This window comes from Amphiura filiformis, chromosome 12, assembly GCF_039555335.1.
Source record: "Amphiura filiformis chromosome 12, Afil_fr2py, whole genome shotgun sequence".
NCBI classification, from domain to species: Eukaryota; Metazoa; Echinodermata; class Ophiuroidea; order Amphilepidida; family Amphiuridae; genus Amphiura; species Amphiura filiformis.
The window spans coordinates 15373532-15393119 of record NC_092639.1 but is presented as its reverse complement, the minus strand read 5'-3'; the positions used below and the strand labels follow the sequence as shown (position 1 = coordinate 15393119).

The window sequence follows — 19588 nt, the reverse complement described above, 5'->3', positions numbered from 1 at the left end:
CTACAAATCGATAGGTTAAATGTAAACATTGATATTCCTTGATATAAGAAGGATTTAGGACGTGCTTACAATATATTGTTACTTTAGGCATCTTTACTTTTGCAAATTTGTGTCACGATTATTAGTCTATGTATCCCCATGTGTTGTTTGTGTTGTTTTGTCTGGTTCTGCTCGCTAGCAGGGTTTTCTGCATACACAAATTTTGAGACTAAATCAATGTATGAAAAACATCACTTTTTACATAAATACTACGAGTTCAAATCACCATGCACTAGGATCCACAACATGCGCATCTAGCAAGGCACAGTTCTTTAACCCCAATACAGTTGCACATTCATTGAATGACCTTTGCAAATTTGGGTACAAAAACTGATACTCTGAAACTTGAGGTCAAATTTTGCACTATGATTGTTTAATTGATGTTATCGAACTATGCCATTGGGATGAGGCCATTGTGGTCCATAGTGATGACTTGATATTCTATTTCTGTCGGTCTTACCGCCCTTCTGTTGCGCTGTATTTTACCGGTTTTCTGTCATGTTTTGTTATCAATCTGTCCGTCTGTTTTCTCTTATTGTCATATCACGTCACAGTCGTCAAGCTACTGTGTCTGTAATCTGTCTGTCTTCTCGTCTTCCATTTGTCTTCCTGTCACACACGCATTTTATCTCTGTCGCTCCCACTCTCTCACCCACTCTCCTACTATTACTTCTCACCTCTCACGTGCTCACGTTTTTAATCATTTTTATGAGATTGACTTGAATTTTATATTTTGACGATGTAACATCAAATTACAAATTAAAAGTGTGCTCCTATAGAAGCACTCACTGTTAATGTAATTTATTCAAAAGAAAATGAATCTGTATCAATTAGCAATATAACAATATTGAGGTCCATATTGAACCACATTTTAAACCTTCAGGGAGTAGTCTTGATATTTGTGAGAGTAATATAAATCCTAAATCCATTATCAACGCTGCTTTTACTTGATAATCTAAAATAGAAACTAATAGACAAGTAAGACGGCTGCCTTTTACGATTTCAACATGTTCAATAATGTTTGTTAAAGAATATGAAGAAGCAGAAAAGAGCAGAATTTGAAGACGAAGACAAAGACGCAGAGAATCTGATGAATTTTGAAGATGAATTTGAAGAAGAATTTGAAAAAGAATTTGAAGAAGAAGAAATATTGAAAAGGAAGAAGAAGAAGAAGAAGAAATTAAAGAAGAATGATGATGATGGTGAAGAAGAAGAAGAAGAAGAAGAAGCAGAAGAAGAAGAAGAAGAAGAAGAAAAAGAAAGCTGAAAAGAAGGAGAAGGAGGAGGAGTAGAAGAAGACGTAAACAAAACAAAGACGAAGAAGAAGAAGACGAAGGAGGAGGAAGGAGAAGAAGACGAAGACGAAGAGGGGGAGGAGGAGGAGAAAGAGGAGGAAGAAGAGACTACCTCAGAAAACAATTCTACCAAATATGGTTTTGATTCTTAATTTTGCCAGTGTTCAACATCTCAAAGTAGGTAAAAAGGCAGCCATTGAAAGTCATCCTCTTTTCAAATAAATTGTTATACAATACGCTTACACTCTATATTTCTGGACTAAGTGTCAACATCAGCCGCTAACAATAAGAAGATATGCTTGCAAATCTATTTTATGCATAGCCCAAATAAAGTAACACATTGCACATTAGTGCCTTTGGCGTGTTGTCAGTGTTATCATGGGTATTTTGTCATGTGCAGAAGGTACAGGCCTGTACGAAACATGAAAATGTTTATGTAAAACCAGGGACAATAGAATATCAAAAAAAAGGTTTGGAGTAGAGATGTCCTGACCAAAAGACAAGCTTATGGTTATGAGTTTGGCAGACTGCCGGATATCGATAAGTCTCTTGTTAAATTCATGTTATGAATAAATTCTCTTGAATTGGCGAACAGGGCATATCAATTTGTAAGCGCTCTTTAGCAATTAAGTCATAGTTCATTGAATTTACAACCGTATGACAAAACAGGCGAAAATAGTAATTTTTTGCACAAGATTTGCAATTTAAAGAGAATTGGCCATTGCTCATTCTAGTGACGCTAGTGCATGGACAATATAAGTGTGCTTTTTCATTCAATGACATAAAATTTGACAAATATTGTAAGGAACACTTGAGTTGAAAAGTGTGCTTGGATAGGTAGTTTTCAACAGATTTACCAACATTGAATTGCGTTTGATATAAAAAAAAATCTGATTGGATGAAAAGAACACTTGAGGTTTCGATAAAAACCAATTACAGAGGCCCATTTTCCAGCTAGAAGCTCCACAGCTCATACGATGCTATGCACTCAACCGTGTAGTGTAATCAAAGACTGTGGTGGAGACAATTCACTGCTGCTTGCTGTTCTCTGCTTGGAAGCTCTTGGACGAAAATGTGTGCTAAGGTGTATCGAGGTGGAAACTAGATGGTTTATAAGAGACTCGTTTTTGTATAGAAACATTTCCATCGTCCACGCACGTGGCACTGCACCACGGTGGTATACAGGGGTTAATTAACGTTGCGGTGCCGCGTGGTGCTGCGCAACATGAATTTAACAAATAGACGAATCAATATTCGGCAGTCAACGATATGATAAACACCTTTGTATGACTCGTGGGCAGACATTTTGAAAATGGTTGTAAAAAGCTCTGTCGACCAAAATAGAAGTAGATTTCTACATTGCCAATTGATCATATTGATTGACTAATTACGTGAAAAATCTCCGGCCGAATTGCTAAACCTATTTCCGTTCCACTCTTCAAATTACTATTCGTTTGTAATTCTAAATGTCCAGTTTTGTATTTTTCTCCTATTGCGAATAATGCCCATCGGATAAAAATTAATAGCAAATCATGATCTCTACATAATGAAATGGGGTCTAAAAAATCAACTAAATATGGCTGATTTTCAGAAGAATATTTACTATGATCTACATGATTAGCTAACCTCGTTCATATTCCTATCCTCGTTCAAGCATATTAATACTAGTCTTACTATAATATTGCTATGCAATTCATGATCCATGCAAAATGTCGTCCACAACTTACCTGAAGTTAGTGCTTCGAGACCATCTCTCTCTACGCTGATGTAGTTAAGTTGGTGATAATCTGAAACAATAGAAGCATGCATTTAACAAATTAAAATATTGTCCACCTGTCTGACAAAAAAGTTTTGAGCCACCACGATTCTTTAATGCATCAAACCTACATTAAGTCAATCATTCTGATCAGGATATAACATTTTTCAGTATTGGTAGAAATGTATTAAAAAATTGTATCACTGAGCATTCGTATCATAACCTATCTCCTCATTCAAATAGGTGGCAATGCATAGCTGAATGCTAATGCACTTGCACCCGTGTTTCGGCCTTCCACAGTAGCGGGTGGAATAATGTGCGATGTCATCCTTGGTTTGACATCATGGTGTCGAAGTCACACCAATTCATCGTTTAAATCCGACTTGATACATCATACTGGGGCATATATATTATTCTTCACGTCCTTAAAGCCTTAATGTACGATCTTTTTAAATTTTTAGATTTTTCTTTTTTTCTTCTAAAATGATAATATGCAATCATTATGAAAGTTCCCAATACATTTGGACGCGAAAAACATTGGGAATTTGCAAAGAAACAACATCATAAACTTCACCTCTATCACTCGAAACATCTCGCACTATTTGGAATTAGGACAGCGAGTGCGGCCTCAGAGTTAGTCTCCTACGCGGCCAGTTTGGTTACGCTCCCTCCACATGTGCAAGGAGCGTAACCAAGCTAGTGTTGTACGAGACTACGGTTTGCGATCGTGGCCGACATAAAAGTCATAATATGACTTTATGTCGGACCAACAGAAAATCTTCCCGTTTTACTACAAATAGGACGAATTTGACAGTTTGCTCATAGATTTAAGTTAGAACATGTGTAAGTATTACAAATATGCCAAAAAATCGGTTTTGAAAAAAATAAAGGTAATTCTGAAAAAAGATCGTACATTATGACTTTAAGATGTAATGGGCAATATGTATTTGGTCCAGTTCTCAAGCCGTTTACAGATATATTAAAACATCCACACAATGTAGTTATGTTACAAGGTTTAACCAATACAGTATTATTTTTACAGTGAGTGTCAGCCACAACTAGTTTTTCATTATCAAATATGGCTTTAACTTGGAAAAAACACAATTTTAAAATCAAAAGCGACGTCCACTGATGCTGATCTAATATGCATCAGAAGACACTCTACAACGTGCGCCATCATGAAGGCATTTTAGCTGTTTGTTAAAAATTACTGTTTCGCTTTCACTCTTTTCTATCTGTTGTTTATCTGTCTATCTATCTGCTCTTCTCTAACTGTCTCTGCGAGTCTGCGTACCTCCCGTTCTCTCTTGCTGAATCTGTTAGCATATTGTCATGTCATGGTTTGTTGTAAAAGGCGTTCGACTTAGGTAAATGTTTTAAACATTTGCTTCACAAGGGTACCTATGGTGCTGTAGGCTCGCGTGAATTTGCTCTGAACAAGTCATTTGAGCTGCCCTTTATCTAGATTATCTCTGGTCTGTATGTTGCGCTTATCCATGTTGCAACGTGCTTGCGCAAAATATGACTTTGTATTGTGCTAGTTGTTGTAAGTTAACCTATACATTGCCAGTCACTGACTTATCATCTTTATGTTCATTTCCAACTAGTCTTTGTCAAAGACTGACTCGCGATAGCGTTGGACTCGCGATCAAGGGGGGTGAGCGGCGAAGCGGCGAGTACGAGCCGCTTCGCGAGTTGCCCACTATGGTTTCCGAGAGTGTGTGGTTCCCAGTAGTTTCTCTCCCTATGGATAATATAGGTACACGGTCTGTAACACAGACTAAGTTCCAACAGGTGTCAGTCCGACAAATAGAAGCCATTTATAATTTGACCTCTTGATGACCTTTGACTTTGGAAGACCTCTGGTTGTTTTTTAACATATCTCCTACACTTGCAAATTTATTTCCAGAAAGTATTTGCCAATGAGAACCATTTTCTAAAAATTCATAAAAAAATTTCCTCGTGCCCCTTGAGTGATCGATCTTCGAACTTATTGTTCCATGACATGTCATGATGTCACTTCACCCTTTCCATAAGAAGTGCTTTGGCCATCATTGGTAATGATCTTTTACTTCCCGGCAAACATTACATTTTTGTTATTTTGTGTGTATATCATGCATATAAGATTTCTTTCACTTTACCTTGTTATTTCCCCTCAAAATGGACAGACCCTTTCAGACATTACTAGTAATATTTCAGCATTTTGAGTATAGAATAACAAATTTAAAATTTGAAGGAAATCAAACATTATGGCTTCAATGCAAGGTTCTGCAAAAACAAATGAAAATTCAAGCATTATAATTTTCTTGCGAGACAAAATATTCTTTTTGAGAGATTTGTCTATTTTAATACGCTGAACTTAAGAATATACAAAATACACCCTGAGCTCATTGCAACACCATCCAAGCGACAAGGTACATATCCCATTGAAAAAGATGTTCCCTGCGATTTCGCACTTTTATCTATGATGTGCTATTCGCTCGCACATTGGACATGCCTTGACACGAAGAAGCAAGTCCAATGTAAATAGATGATAATATTTACAATTCAATGTAAATTTCCGGATCTTTATTGTAAGATATATCGCAAAACATAATTCAAAATCACATTTTCGATTATGAACGTCATTAATTTTCGATTAGTGTTTTGGTATATTTTGCAATACGACGTCTACGTTGCCTGTTGTCATTTATGCCTTTTACACATGGCACATTGGTAGTCAGAAAACACATTCGTAATGTTAATTTTTTGTTATTATTAGGCCAAAAAAACCAAGTTTGTTTCCTATAATAGCGCGCGCATTTCGTTTTTGACGGCTTATTGTGCGCATTTGAATTTTTTTCACTTACAAAGAAAAAGAAAGAAAGAAAAAAAAACATTTACACATTACATAACAAACGAGCATAGTGAAAAACTACTGCAGGTTGAAAGGGGTCATAAATATTCTTGAATATGAAGAAATATGACTTTTTTTGTGTGTGTTGGAGAAACCCACTGTAAATTCCCATTCCAATTTGCAGCGAAAAGGGTATTTTTTTTCCATTTCAAGACATGGACCGCACTTCGCATTTGACTTTTTGGACCTGCTACAGGAAACAAACGTGGTTTTTTTTTGGCCTTCATAGTGGCAATTTGCAAATACTAGTACAAAATAATAAATTTTAATATGTTGTGACAAATTTTTTCAGTGTTACAGACAGACAGCAGCATGCTGAGGCGCAGTTTTCAAGGTTAACATTGAAATAAACATTCTATTCAAGAGCAAAGCGTGAGTGAAATTATCCACTGCATTGACCCGTAAGCGATCGCCTATTTTAAGCGACTGAATTATGAACAATAGATTAATATGCTTGAATGACGAAATAAATGACCATGTGCATCAATTTGACATTCCCAAGTGTTTTATCATTGCCTTTGTTATTTAATATGATGAAAAAATGCTTTATAACAATGGTCGTGCAATATGAATCAGGGTTGTTAAGGCGATTTAATACCCTGATTTTCATCAGTACCCATCTTCTTTTTTTTGTTGCAAATTTATAAAGTATATAAATATGTTCATCATCTCATGTCCTGAACTTTTAAAATATCTCTACATAAAAAGTGGTTTTAAACCATTTTAGAAAATCATTTTAGCCCTATATATTTTTTTTGTTTACTGTATCCTGGTAACTGAGATGTGTGTTTCATAACAAACCATAATTTATTCTATTGAACATGTCCAAGTAGAATACATGAATAGAATACATTAAATCCTTTGTTATACTATCTATAGAAATATACTCACTGATTATAACACTGAATAAATTAAATAGGCCTAAATAATCTCTTCCACATAGACAATTTAATACTACACCATGTATGTATCTTCTATAATATGTTGTTAGGAAAAGAGATTAAAAAAGGCTATAAGCTCATCAAAGGTCAGGTTATAGGTCAATTGGTTCAGGTCAAATTCAGGCATCAATTTTGAATACATGTGATAGTCTGTGATATCATACATGTCATAATGAGGCATCAATTTTGATATTTTGTCTGTTACTGGATATATAATGGAAATGTGTGAGGTGGATATACTAAAATACCTTGGGATGTAAATGGTGAGTACAATTTAGATTGCCTAGTTGAGTTGGATTGGGCAAATAAATATAAAATAGTTACCAAAATCACAAAAATGAAGCTTACGGAAAACTACCTAATATGGTGGTATAGGTGACAAAAATACAATCTTTTTCAACATTGCTGTAGTGTGGTTGTGGTAACCTGTTACCTATGGCTTAATTAAGTTTCAGTGACATAGTGTTGCAAGTTCAAAATACAAAATATAGCTCGACATTGAAAATAGAAGCATTTTAACCGGTTCGTTTTTTGATAGTTGTGGAGCACCAAGTTCATGAAGTCATAAAAGAAATCAGGGACCACTTATAAAAACCAAGTTTGTTTCCTATAATAGCGCGGGCATTTCGTTTTTGACGGCTTATTGTGCGCATTTGAATTTTTTTCACTTACAAAGAAAAAGAAAGAAAAAAAAAAAACATTTACACATTACATAACAAACGAGCATAGTGAAAAACTACTGCAGGTTGAAAAGGGGTCATAAATATTCTTGAATATGAAGAAATATGACTTTTTTTGTGTTTGTTGGAGAAACCCACTGTAAATTCCCATTCCAATTTGCAGCGAAAAGGGTATTTTTTTCCATTTCAAGACATGGATTAAAAAAGAACCGCATTTCGCATTTGACTTTTTGGACCTGCTACAGGAAACAAACATGGTTTTTTTTTGCCTTCATAGTGGCAAATACTAGTACAAAATAATAAATTTTAATATGTTGTGACAAATTTTTTCAGTGCTACAGACAGACAGCAGCATGCTGAGGCGCAGTTTTCAAGGTTAACATTGAAATAAACATTCTATTCAAGAGCAAAGCGTGAGTGAAATTATATGTTATAGTATCTATAGAAATATACTCACTGATTATAACACTGAATAAATTAAATAGGCCTAAATAATCTCTTCCACATAGACAATTTTTACTACACCATGTATGTATCTTCTATAATATGTTGTTAGGAGAAGAGATTAAAAAAGGCTATAAGGTCATCAAAGGTCAGGTTTTGTCCAATTTTTTTTTGTAATTTCTTCACAAAATGCAAAAAAATGCAAAAAAAAAATCAATGGGTGTAGTACCCCCTTAAAAGAACCTCTCTTTGATTTGGTTGTTGAGTTACAAATTTAAGTCTCAAAACTATAAAAGCTTTAATTCCATACTATATTTGCTAATTTGTCACGTGCGGTTAGTCACAGAGAGCGCCACAAACTTATGTTGTACTGTTTCTATGCATTGCAGAGATGCGAACATGATGATCATGGCACAATTGGTCTGAAAAGCTATTCCGAAAGTACTCAGCTGGTAAAGAGTACGTGACTGTATGAATTATAACAAATACCATCATTTCACTTCGCAATTGTGACGCCATGGAAGTTGAACACTTTGTGTAAAACTCCGCGCCATTACATGTATAACAATCGACAATACTATCCATGGCCCAACCTTGTTTGCGTTTTAGCTCGACATTTACAGGGCAAGTTTCCAGGATGACAGCCTCTGATTGATAGCACATCCATAATTAAAGAAGACGTTCGTCTGTAGAATAGCTAGCCAATCGCTAGGCATGCTAGGGGCAATAGCTGCCACATAAAGAATTAAAATGGGTAACATCTTTCAAATGATCTTAAAATACACTTTCAATACCGTAAAACCTCATCTACAAGCATATAGAGTGCTTCTGATAAAAGCTAAATTAATCCAGGCACCATTATGGAGTTTGAGCAAATAAATTACAGATCCAAGCATATACAAACAAGTATTATTGTAAGACCAATCTATTTTATTGGCATATTTACGAATGTATCGTATTAATTTAGCTTTCTTCAAAAACACTATATATGCGTGTAGACGAGGTTTTACGATAATGTGAGATTGATCAATTGTAGTAACTTGTCTACGACACTAATTTTGCAACTTTCGAGTCACAGTAATAATAATAATAATGCCTATTAAATATCTTGAAAGGTATTCTATCTCCTCGAGTCAATGACATTTAAGTGATGAGGGAATGAGTTCATTTACACTATTGTACGACTTCATAGTGAAAGGGTAAATTATTATGTAATACTGTCGACGCTATTATTACATTCAGAGCCGTATTATTATAACGTCGACTCAAAATCTAATTATTGTTCGTCTCATCAGAAATATGGATGGACATTCATGCCCTTCTTTGTTTAAGAATAATTATTGCATAAATTTCAAGAAGGCTTCTTTGGTATCAAGGTTTGCATAAGAGACGCAATCTGCAGTAGGAAAATTGAGATCTGGAAATATTAAAAATGGCGTCTTGTTAGTCCTACTTTGGCATCAAAATAATTCAAATGGTGAAGTTGCTGTTGCTGTGAACATGTATTTATGTAACAAAATAAGGGATTTTATTGCAGGTAGAAAGCGTAATTTCAACCTGAAGAAGAAAACCAACAACGTTGCATATTACGTCACAGGTGATGTTCGTGACTTAGTGTACTACAAGGCAGCTTAATAAATGTTTATCTCCTACCGCCTACGATGTCTGTTCTTAGCTTGACAGGCAATCCACCCGGATTATATCCCCAGCAAATTAACGCTAGCACGTGTAACAAGAACAAAATTATTAGAATTAAGTTGTAGCCGTTTGGTAGCAGTCCCTAAAGCCACCTCTCAGAGACAAAACGTTTCACAAATCTTTTTATTTACCCTTAATATATAGTACAGGATTCTTTGACAATGAACTACTAACGTTTGATTTGAATACAGTTATCGTCAAAATGTAGAAAGAAGAGTAATTTTGTGAAGCTGACGTTCTGTAATTATTGCAATACGATGCATGGTTTATTGTAGTTCAATGGCTGACGGACAAAGGTCACATGACCAGAGTAACCGATAAATAGAACGTGCCCTTATTTTGTCGCTAGCGTGGTTACTATAAATGCAATGTTCAGGGAATATACCGGTAGCTTATAATGAAAGGAAGCATGCTCGAGTCACTACGAGAAAGAACGTGAATGTCAAGACACCATTGTGACCATTAAATAAATTGTTGCAGTCAATTCTCGCTATTCGCAATAAGGGCGCCGCCAGCTGGATTTTTAGCGATATAATCGTGATTATCACGCAAAGGTCGACAGAGTCCGCGCAAAATTAATATGTGCATGCTATTTCAAATCACATTGACAATATTATTGAGTATCGATATAACGCGTAACACCTTTATTTTGACAAACTAAAAAAAATATTGTCACGTGTCCTATGTAATAGCATGGTAATATTATTGCGTATCGGACTTGCGTGTCGACCTTTTTTTGACATGATACATCACGATTACATCGCAAATCCATGCTGGCGGCGCCCTTATTGCGAATAACGAGAATTTTAGTCTTTCTTTGATGGATAGGTAGAGTACCGTGTGGTATTCACAAACCCCGTTATCCATTGTTATTGTACAAACATGATGGTACTGTGCATTTGTCATGCACAGGGTCGCCTCGCAAAACAAAAATATATGCCCACACATACGTCCCACAAATATACAAAATGCTACTGTAGTTTCGCTTATTCATGTTTATGTTTATGTATCTTTACATTGACCATGCTGATAACAGGAAGTCAGAAAGCTAAATAATCCCCGTGAGCCGACTGTGCATGATTATAGCTCCTTTGCTTTATCTGTTTTTAGACTATGGCCTAATCTTAAATATATTTTATTCATATAAAGTGTATTACAAGCTTAATTTCATGACGTTATTGGCTCAACAATTATTCATGATAAATATTTGTATTCCATTTGTGACAAAACAAACACTAATTTAGCAAACACGTGAAAAAAAGGGATGATATATCTTTCAAAATAATCTGTTCGAAATTTCAGCCAAGTGACAAATAACTTGCAGCCTAGAAATAAAATACAAAACCAAACAACCAAATAAAAATATGGATTTTAGCTTTCATAACGACCTCCTGAGATTTGTATGCTACAGCGGTTCAAAACAACCATTAAACAGGTTACATCTTTCGCCATCCGCACTGATTAAAAACAATTCAACTTTACTCCCGATCCCGCTCATATTCCTTAAGTGCATGTGGGTTTGCAATGTATATATATAATTCTGACTGCCACAATATTGCCCTAGATTCTGCTTTAAGATTTTACTGATCGATTCGAGGCACACTTTTTATACAGATGAATACAATGTTTGAGCCACCCTGCACACGAATGTGATCAACAAGCTTAGCTTTATTTTGTATTTTACTTTTATCTCATGCAATATGCGCAACACATTCTATGCGAATGACGCTTTTTGTTAAATGCATTCGAAGTAACATGAGCATGTTTGTTGACTTACACGACGGGAACACGGAATGACCTCGTTTTACGAGATCGCCTGTATTCTTCCTCAATGCTATCTAATACATGTATACGGACTGATGCCTGAACTTAACCACTTCAGTTCCGAACTGATATTTCACACTAAACATTTTGCAAGATGCGTATCGGTTAAGGCGATATAATACCCTGATTTTCATCAGTACCCATCTTTTTTTTGTTGCAAATTTATAAAGTATATAAATATGTTCATCAGCTCATGTCCTGAACTTATAAAATATCTCTACATAAAAAGTGGTTTTAAACCATTTTAGAAAATCATTTTAGCCCTATATATTTTTTTGTTTACTGTATCCTGGTAACTGAGATGTGTGTTTCATAACAAACCATAATTTATTCTATTGAACATGTCCAAGTAGAATACATGAATAGAATACATTAAATCCTTTGTTATACTATCTATAGAAATGTACTCACTGATTATAACACTGAATAAATTAAATAGGCCTAATCTCTTCCACATAGACAATTTAATACTACACCATGTATGTATCTTCTATAATGTGTTGTTAGGAAAAGAGATTAAAAAAAGGCTATAAGGTCATCAAAGGTCAGGTTATAGGTCAATTGGTTCAGGTCAAATTCAGGCATCAATTTTGAATACATGTGATAGTCTGTGATATCGTACATGTCATAATGAGGCATCAATTTTGATATTTTGTCTGTTACTGGATATATAATGGAAATGTGTGAGGTGGATATACTAAAATACCTTGGGATGTAAATGGTGAGTACAATTTAGATTGCCTAGTTGAGATGGATTGGGCAAATAAATATAAAATAGTTACCAAAATCACAAAAATGAAGCTTACGGAAAACTACCTAATATGGTGGTATAGGTGACAAAAAATACAATCTTTTTCAACATTGCTGTAGTGTGGTTGTGGTAACCTGTTACCTATGGCTTAATTAAGTTTCAGTGACATAGTGTCGCAAGTTCAAAATACAAAATATAGCTCAACATTGAAAATAGAAGCATTTTAACCGGTTCGTTTCTTGATAGTTGTGGAGCACCAAGTTCATGAAGTCATAAAAGAAATCAGGGACCACTTATTCCCATTTTACATATCAACATTATTTCCCTAATGTGTTAGCAACACTTATCCAAAATTTTAACGAAATCCGTTGATAGTAAGCTTTCCAAAATGAAGTGAATTTAAAACATCAGTGATGTACCACTTTTTGGCTTATACCATTAGAAGCATGTACGCGTCATTGATACTGATGCCACCAATTGAACGAGAAGATTTGCCCCTTCATTTTGCATACCACTTTGTCCAATTTCTTTTTCTCATTTCTTCACAAAATGCACAAAAATGCAAAAATAAATGCAATGGGTGTAGTACCCCCTTAAGCCACCATGCATGCCCACGTTACTTTGAGTAAATACACAAATCGCTATATCGAAACACTAAAAAAAGAATTCAATACTCTAAATGGCCGCCTAGCAACAGACGAGTGGCGAGCAACCTACAAGTAACGTTTATGGTTTGAGATAATATAAGAGTGCTACATTGTGACCTACAAAAAATCCCATAACTGTTATTACCACGTTTGCATCATCTCAAAAAATAGATATCTGTATAGTGTGCTAGGCTATAGTACACAAATATACCAATAATGAAAAAAATAAAAGATCCTCTTCACTGAAATACTTTTTGTTGTAAATATCTCTAAAAGACATCCTCAACAACATATCAAACAAGTACAAAAAAGGGAATAGGGAAAATGCTAACTTGCTGCTTATGCTGGGCTCAAATTTGAGAAAAAGGTATAGTTTCACCTATCTCCGATCAACAGTTTTTGAGTTATAGGCATATAGGTCAAATGTCATTTTGGTCTCCATCATTGTCCACAAAAATCTATAGTGCTCCGATTTGGATAAATATTGGTCTGAAATAGTACTGCTTGGGAACAACATTTTAAACAAAGAATAGTTTGCCATATCTCAGGTATTTTGTTACCTGTTTAACATCTCAAAATAGGTCAATAGGACTTTCTGGTTCAGGCAACGAAACATGTGAGATATGGCAAACTATTCTTTGATTAAAATGATTTTCCAAGCGGAATAATTTCAGACCACTAGATCAAAACCGGAGATTTGTTGGAAAGTATTGAAATTTGAATTACTGAGCGCTAGAGATGTGAGATAACAATGCTTACATAATTTAATATATGAGGTAGACCTGCACATTGGCTTGTGGATTTTATAAAGTCGCCCGCACTTCTCACAAAATCACATTATTACATAATAATGGTAATACGACTTCTCTAAACATCCAATATATCAGCCTTCTACAGTAGTGAGTAGAATAATGTGCGATGTCGTCCTTAGTTTGACATCATGGTACCCGGTTTTGGTGTCGAAGTCACACCACTTCACTTTATAAATCCTACACCGACTTGTATACCTCAATCTGGAAAGTATGTCCTTGTGATATATGGCCAATTCGTACATATATTTGGGCCATTCCATTTAAACTCCACGCTACTCCTGTGGAAGATTTAGCTAAAGTTTTTCACGGAGGGAGTGTGCGTTTCAAATAGAATAGACAATTGTGTACCTTCCATTTGAAATACTCACTCCACTTGTGGAAAATAAAGGTAAAGCTATAACACAGAAGGAGTGTGAGTTTCAAAATGATTTACCCTGATCAAATACAATTGAAACACATACTCTCTGTGTGGAACATATTTCCTAAATCTTCCACTGGAATAGCCCGTTTCTTTCTCAAACCATTTACAGAAATGCCAAAACATTCACAAATTGCGTGTATTTATGGTTAAGGCTTTAATCTATCTATCTGCTCTTCTCAAACTCTGCCTCCCTTTCTGTCTTTCCTTTGTTGCTCTTATTGACCTATTTGGCCATAGCTAGTAGTAAAAGGCGTTCGACTTATAACATTCTTGTTTGTTTGTTTGTTTGTTTGTTTGTTTGTTTGTTTGTTACTATAGTTTAAAATAACAAATAATGACCTTTGACCCAAATTTGAGAACAATCAATAGAAATGCAACTTGGATTCGGGAACCAAATAGTGATTTATTGCTAGTATGTTACTTTCAAAGGATACAACGTTTTTCTTTACATTTTCGTGATTTTATTGATTACTGATGAAGCTTTATAAATCTAAAAGTTATCATGGTTATTTACAATACAGGAATGTTTTACCATATTCATTCTCAGATTCCACAATCATGACATTCTGCGTGTTTATACTGAGCACTCTGTATTTTTACCCGGTATTACCTGGTAACACACAATCCGATTCAGGCAACAACCAGCACGTTTCTACTGATGCTTAAAATAAGGTATGTGGTGGTGTGTACCGGAAGTACTGAAACTGTTTTCCTGACCTCCAAGCTGCTTTTAAGGTCACGATGTGATACATAAAATGTACGTAAAAGAAGTTCAACACCCAGCAACCATTAACCGTTGTGTTTCCACTGGCAGAAATACCGGGTGTCACACCACATGATCTACCTCATGAGGTGGATCACGGTTGCCGAGTGTCCACACCACATCACTCTGAACCGATCTGTTTCCACTGAGCACATTAACCGGTAACACTCTAAACTAAACCGCATTACCCGCCAACCGTTCCCCAATAGAAACACGCAGATTGATTTAGAAGCACCGTGCCGATAACCAGTAAGAAAGTATTGAGAGAAAGAATATTATCTATTAATTGGATTCATACTTTCATATCCATGATAAACTAGAGAACATGATGAAAGGATTATGTCGGATCATGTGTGCATTTGTCATCATCACTTGTAAATTATTTTGTGCTCAGTACTGTGTCATTGTGTGTTTATAATATTTTTAACATTTTACTTAAATACGTAATACGTAATATCATTGACAATATGACTATATAACAAGTGTCAATTACATTCAAGGTTACAGGAGAATATATCATTAATGATATACTGCAAGGTTCTGCAAAAACAAATGTAAATCCCGATGTAAATTCAAGCATTATAAATATCCAACGAGACATGTATTTCTTTTTTGACAGTCTTGTCTATTTTTAATACCCTGAACTTCAGAATATATTTACACCGAATACACCTTGAGCTCATTGTAACACTATCCAAGCGTTAGCGACAAGGTTCATATCCCATTGAAAAAAGTGTTTCCTACGATTTCGCACTCTCCTCTATGATGTGATACTCGCTCTTACACTTGACATGTCTAGGCACGGAGAAGCCAGTCCAATGTAGATTGATGTATATTTTAAATTCAATGTAAATTTCCGGATATCGCAACCCATAATGTAGACTCACATATGGTATTCGATTGTGAACTTCATCAATTTTCGATTAGTGTTTGGTATACTTTGCAATACGACGGGCTCATTTCCTGCTCATATTTATGTCTTGCAAATGCAATATCTTTTATACATGGTAGGTTATTGGTAGCCAAAAGACACATTGGCAATGTTAATATTTGTCATCATTATTCCATTAACAGTGACATATACAATGTTGTGACAACCTAAGTGTTCCAGACAGAAGCATGTTGAAGAGCAGTTGTCAAGGTTAACATTCAAATGAACAGTCTCGTCAAGACCAAAGCGTGAGTGAAATAATCCAGTACATTGACCGGCAAGGATTCGTCTATTTTAAGCGACTGAATTATGAACAAGTTTATATTCATATGCTTGAATGACGTAATAAATGACCATGTACATCAATTTGACATTCAGAAGTGTTTTTTCATTGACTTTCTTATTACGTTGAAGCAATGTTTTATAACAATGGTCGTACAATATGAAACAGGGTGGCCAAAACAACCCGTCTTTGATTTAGTTATTGTGCTGAAAATTTAAGCCTCAAAGCTATACAAGCTTGGTAGTGTTATTCCATACCATATTTGCTGTTTTGTCACGTGTGGTTAGTTTCTATGGTTACAGAGAGCTTTAATATTCACAAACATATGTTGCACTATTTTATTGCAGAGATATGAACATGTTGAACATGCCACATTGGTCTGAAAAGCTATTTGTCTAAAAGTGTCTAAATCACAATATTGGTACCAGAATTTCACGTAGAAATTGTGACACTATCTGACATATTAAATTTACTAATTGAGACTTTAAAATTTGACATTGAGATAAAAATTTTAGCATTTTGTTTCAAACGCCATCTTAAAGCCATAATGTGTGATTTGCTTCACAGCGACGCCCTAAATTTTACTCGGATTTCTACTTTTTTGGCATAATTATAATGCCCAGTGGTATAGTAAAATACCTCGTAAAAGACTAAGCCTGAAATGCTTTAATAACAGTAAAATTTAACATTTTGTATTAAAACCGGGTCGACCCGGTTTTATTCAGAGTTCAACGATCGAGTGCTTACTAACATGTACCGTCGATGTCAGCTGTAATACAATCGGCGAGCGTAGTACACGCATTGTAGGCGTTGGATGAAATCACTAATTTTCTTCGTTATACCTCATTTGTTTGGCTCGAAATTAAATGGGGATAATGTGATCAGTGAAGACAAACATTTAAATAAGAATCTATTCTTTATGCAAATCACACATTATTACTTTAACTATCAACAACATTTGTCATAATCATGCCCTAACCTTCCTTGTATTATTATGTTTAGTCCGACATTTACCAGTGAGGCAAGTTGCCAGAATGACAGCCGCTGATGGATGACACGTCAATAATTACTCAAGACGTTTGTCTGTAGAATGGCTAACCAATCTCTATAATTAAAGACAGAGATAAAAAGACTAGTTTGCGTCAGAAATACTGACAACTAGACAGAAAATGCCGTACTGCGCAGGCCGGCAACCAATCACGCCGCGCCTTTGCCATGACGTCAGACGTGAACTAGTCTTTTTATCGCTGTCTTTTATTATAGCTGTAATAGCTGCTACATATTAACTTACAATGTATAAATAAAATTGGTGATATCTTTAAAATGATCCTCAAATACCCTTTTAATATGTAAGATTAATAAATGGTGGTAGATTTTCTACGATTATACTACTTTCGAATCACAGTTTGATATATATCGGCTTTGAAATAATGCCTATTAAATATCTTGAAAGGTCCTTTATCTCTTCGGGTCAATAATATTAAAGTGATGAGGGAATGAGTTCATTTACACTACTCCACGTCCATAACGTCAGTAAAGGGTAAATCAGTAAGCAATATTATCGGCGTTATCATTGTCGGAGCTGATTATGATTATTTTTCGTCTCATCAAAATTTGGATTCACACTCATGCTTTTCTTTGTTTGAGAAAAAATTATAAGCACATTCCGGCGTCAAATTTCAAGAAGGCTTGCTTGGTATCAATGTTTGCATAAAAGACGCAATCTATTGCAGAAAAACTGAAATAAAATTGGCGTCGTGTTCCTACCTTTGATATCAGAATACTTCAAATGATGTTAGAGAACGTCACAGGCATCCATTGGCATATTTGTCGCCATGTCGTTGTCATGGACGCTACTTGATGCCATTGACTCTGACTTTTAATGGCATTTTTAATATTGGCAAAATCAATTAATCCTCTTCATTTGAGTTAAAAGATAACATTAGCATTGCAGTCAAAAATCTAACTTTGGAGTTAGATGCATCAATTAGTGCCATTTGTCGTCTTTCGACGCTCGGTGGAACCGTTTGATGCATTCTGGCGTCAAAATAATGAGAAGAAGATTGCATCGTCTTCAGAAGGTCATTGATAACTGTAGCTATGTGAATGGCTTAAATGGTCGACTTAATATGACGTTACTGACCTGAGACAAACAGACAAGTTGTAACTTTCGTTTACATTCTATAATTGACCTTTGCTGTGAACTTGTTCGTATGTAACAAATTAAGGAACTTAATTTCAATTATTGTCTGTCCAAATAACTTAGACACCCGGTTTTTAGGATATATTTCGAAAAGTGTTCACTTTGGCAAAAAGTCATGAAAGAAAAGTTGCTAAACACGGTCAGACCTAACAGAAATTATTAGTAAAGCGATGAAAAAATATTCTTCCTTGTCTACTTTTATTCAATTTTGACCGATTAACAGCAAGATATCTGGGTCCAGCCGAATATTCCTAATGACTTGAAACTTTTGATGGAATAATCTATTTACAGTAAGGGGTGTTTGAACATAATTGAGTATAATTAATTTACTATTCATCCATTCACTATCCAAAATCACCATACCTACAAATCTGTATAATGAGACCTTCCAAAATAATGGTACCCAACTTCTACCGGATTATTTTTAAAGTGTTGAGAAAAACCTTCCAATTTCAATAGAATTTCTGGTAAACTCTCACTCAATGCTTTGGAAACACAAAAATCCCGTTAGGTCTCAGCGAATGTTAACACTTTTCTTTTATGACTTTCTTTAAAAGTGGATATTTTTTCAAATAAGTAACAAAAACTGGGTGTCTAAGTTAATTGGACAGACAATAGGAAGGACATGAAAACCAACACGTTCCACATTACGTCACAGGTGATGTCCGTGACTTACTTTACTACAAGGCAGCTTAGTAAAGGTTCATCTCCTACCGCCAACGATGTCTGTACACGATTGACAGTCAATCCACCAGGATTATATCCCCCGCACGTATAACAAGAACAAAATAGGATTTAGTTGTAGCCTTTTGGTAGCAGGTCCCTAAAGACACTTCCCAGAGACAAAACCTTTCTCTAATTATTTGCACTCAATCGTAGTGCAGGGTTAACCGAATAACTACTTTTACAATAAACTACTAATATATATTTGCATTAAATTGAATGCAGATATTGTCAAAATTGACAAAGAAAAGCAATTTTAAACAGGTTGAAGCAGGACAATATGATTTGGTTGACAGACGATGGTCAGAGAATGTGCCGGTAGCTTATAAAGAAAGGAAGCATGCTCGAGACACTATGAGAATGAAAAAGAACGTGAATGTCAAGACACCATTGTGACCATTAAATAAATTGCCAGTCTAATTTAGTCTGGCCTTTTCTTTGATGGATAGGTAGAGTACCGTGTGGTATTCACAAACCCCGT

General features: G+C 35.2%; 1 protein-coding gene across 1 annotated transcript in view; it reads right to left on the bottom strand.

Moving 5' to 3' along the window:
* LOC140165847 (uncharacterized) overlaps nt 1-3124 on the bottom strand; it is a 52978-nt gene extending 49854 nt beyond the window's left edge. Inside the window, 1 exon segment of the mRNA XM_072189177.1 lies at nt 3062-3124. The gene's annotated coding sequence lies outside the window, so the exon portion shown is untranslated.
* Nucleotides 3125-19588: the final 16464 nt, after the last annotated feature.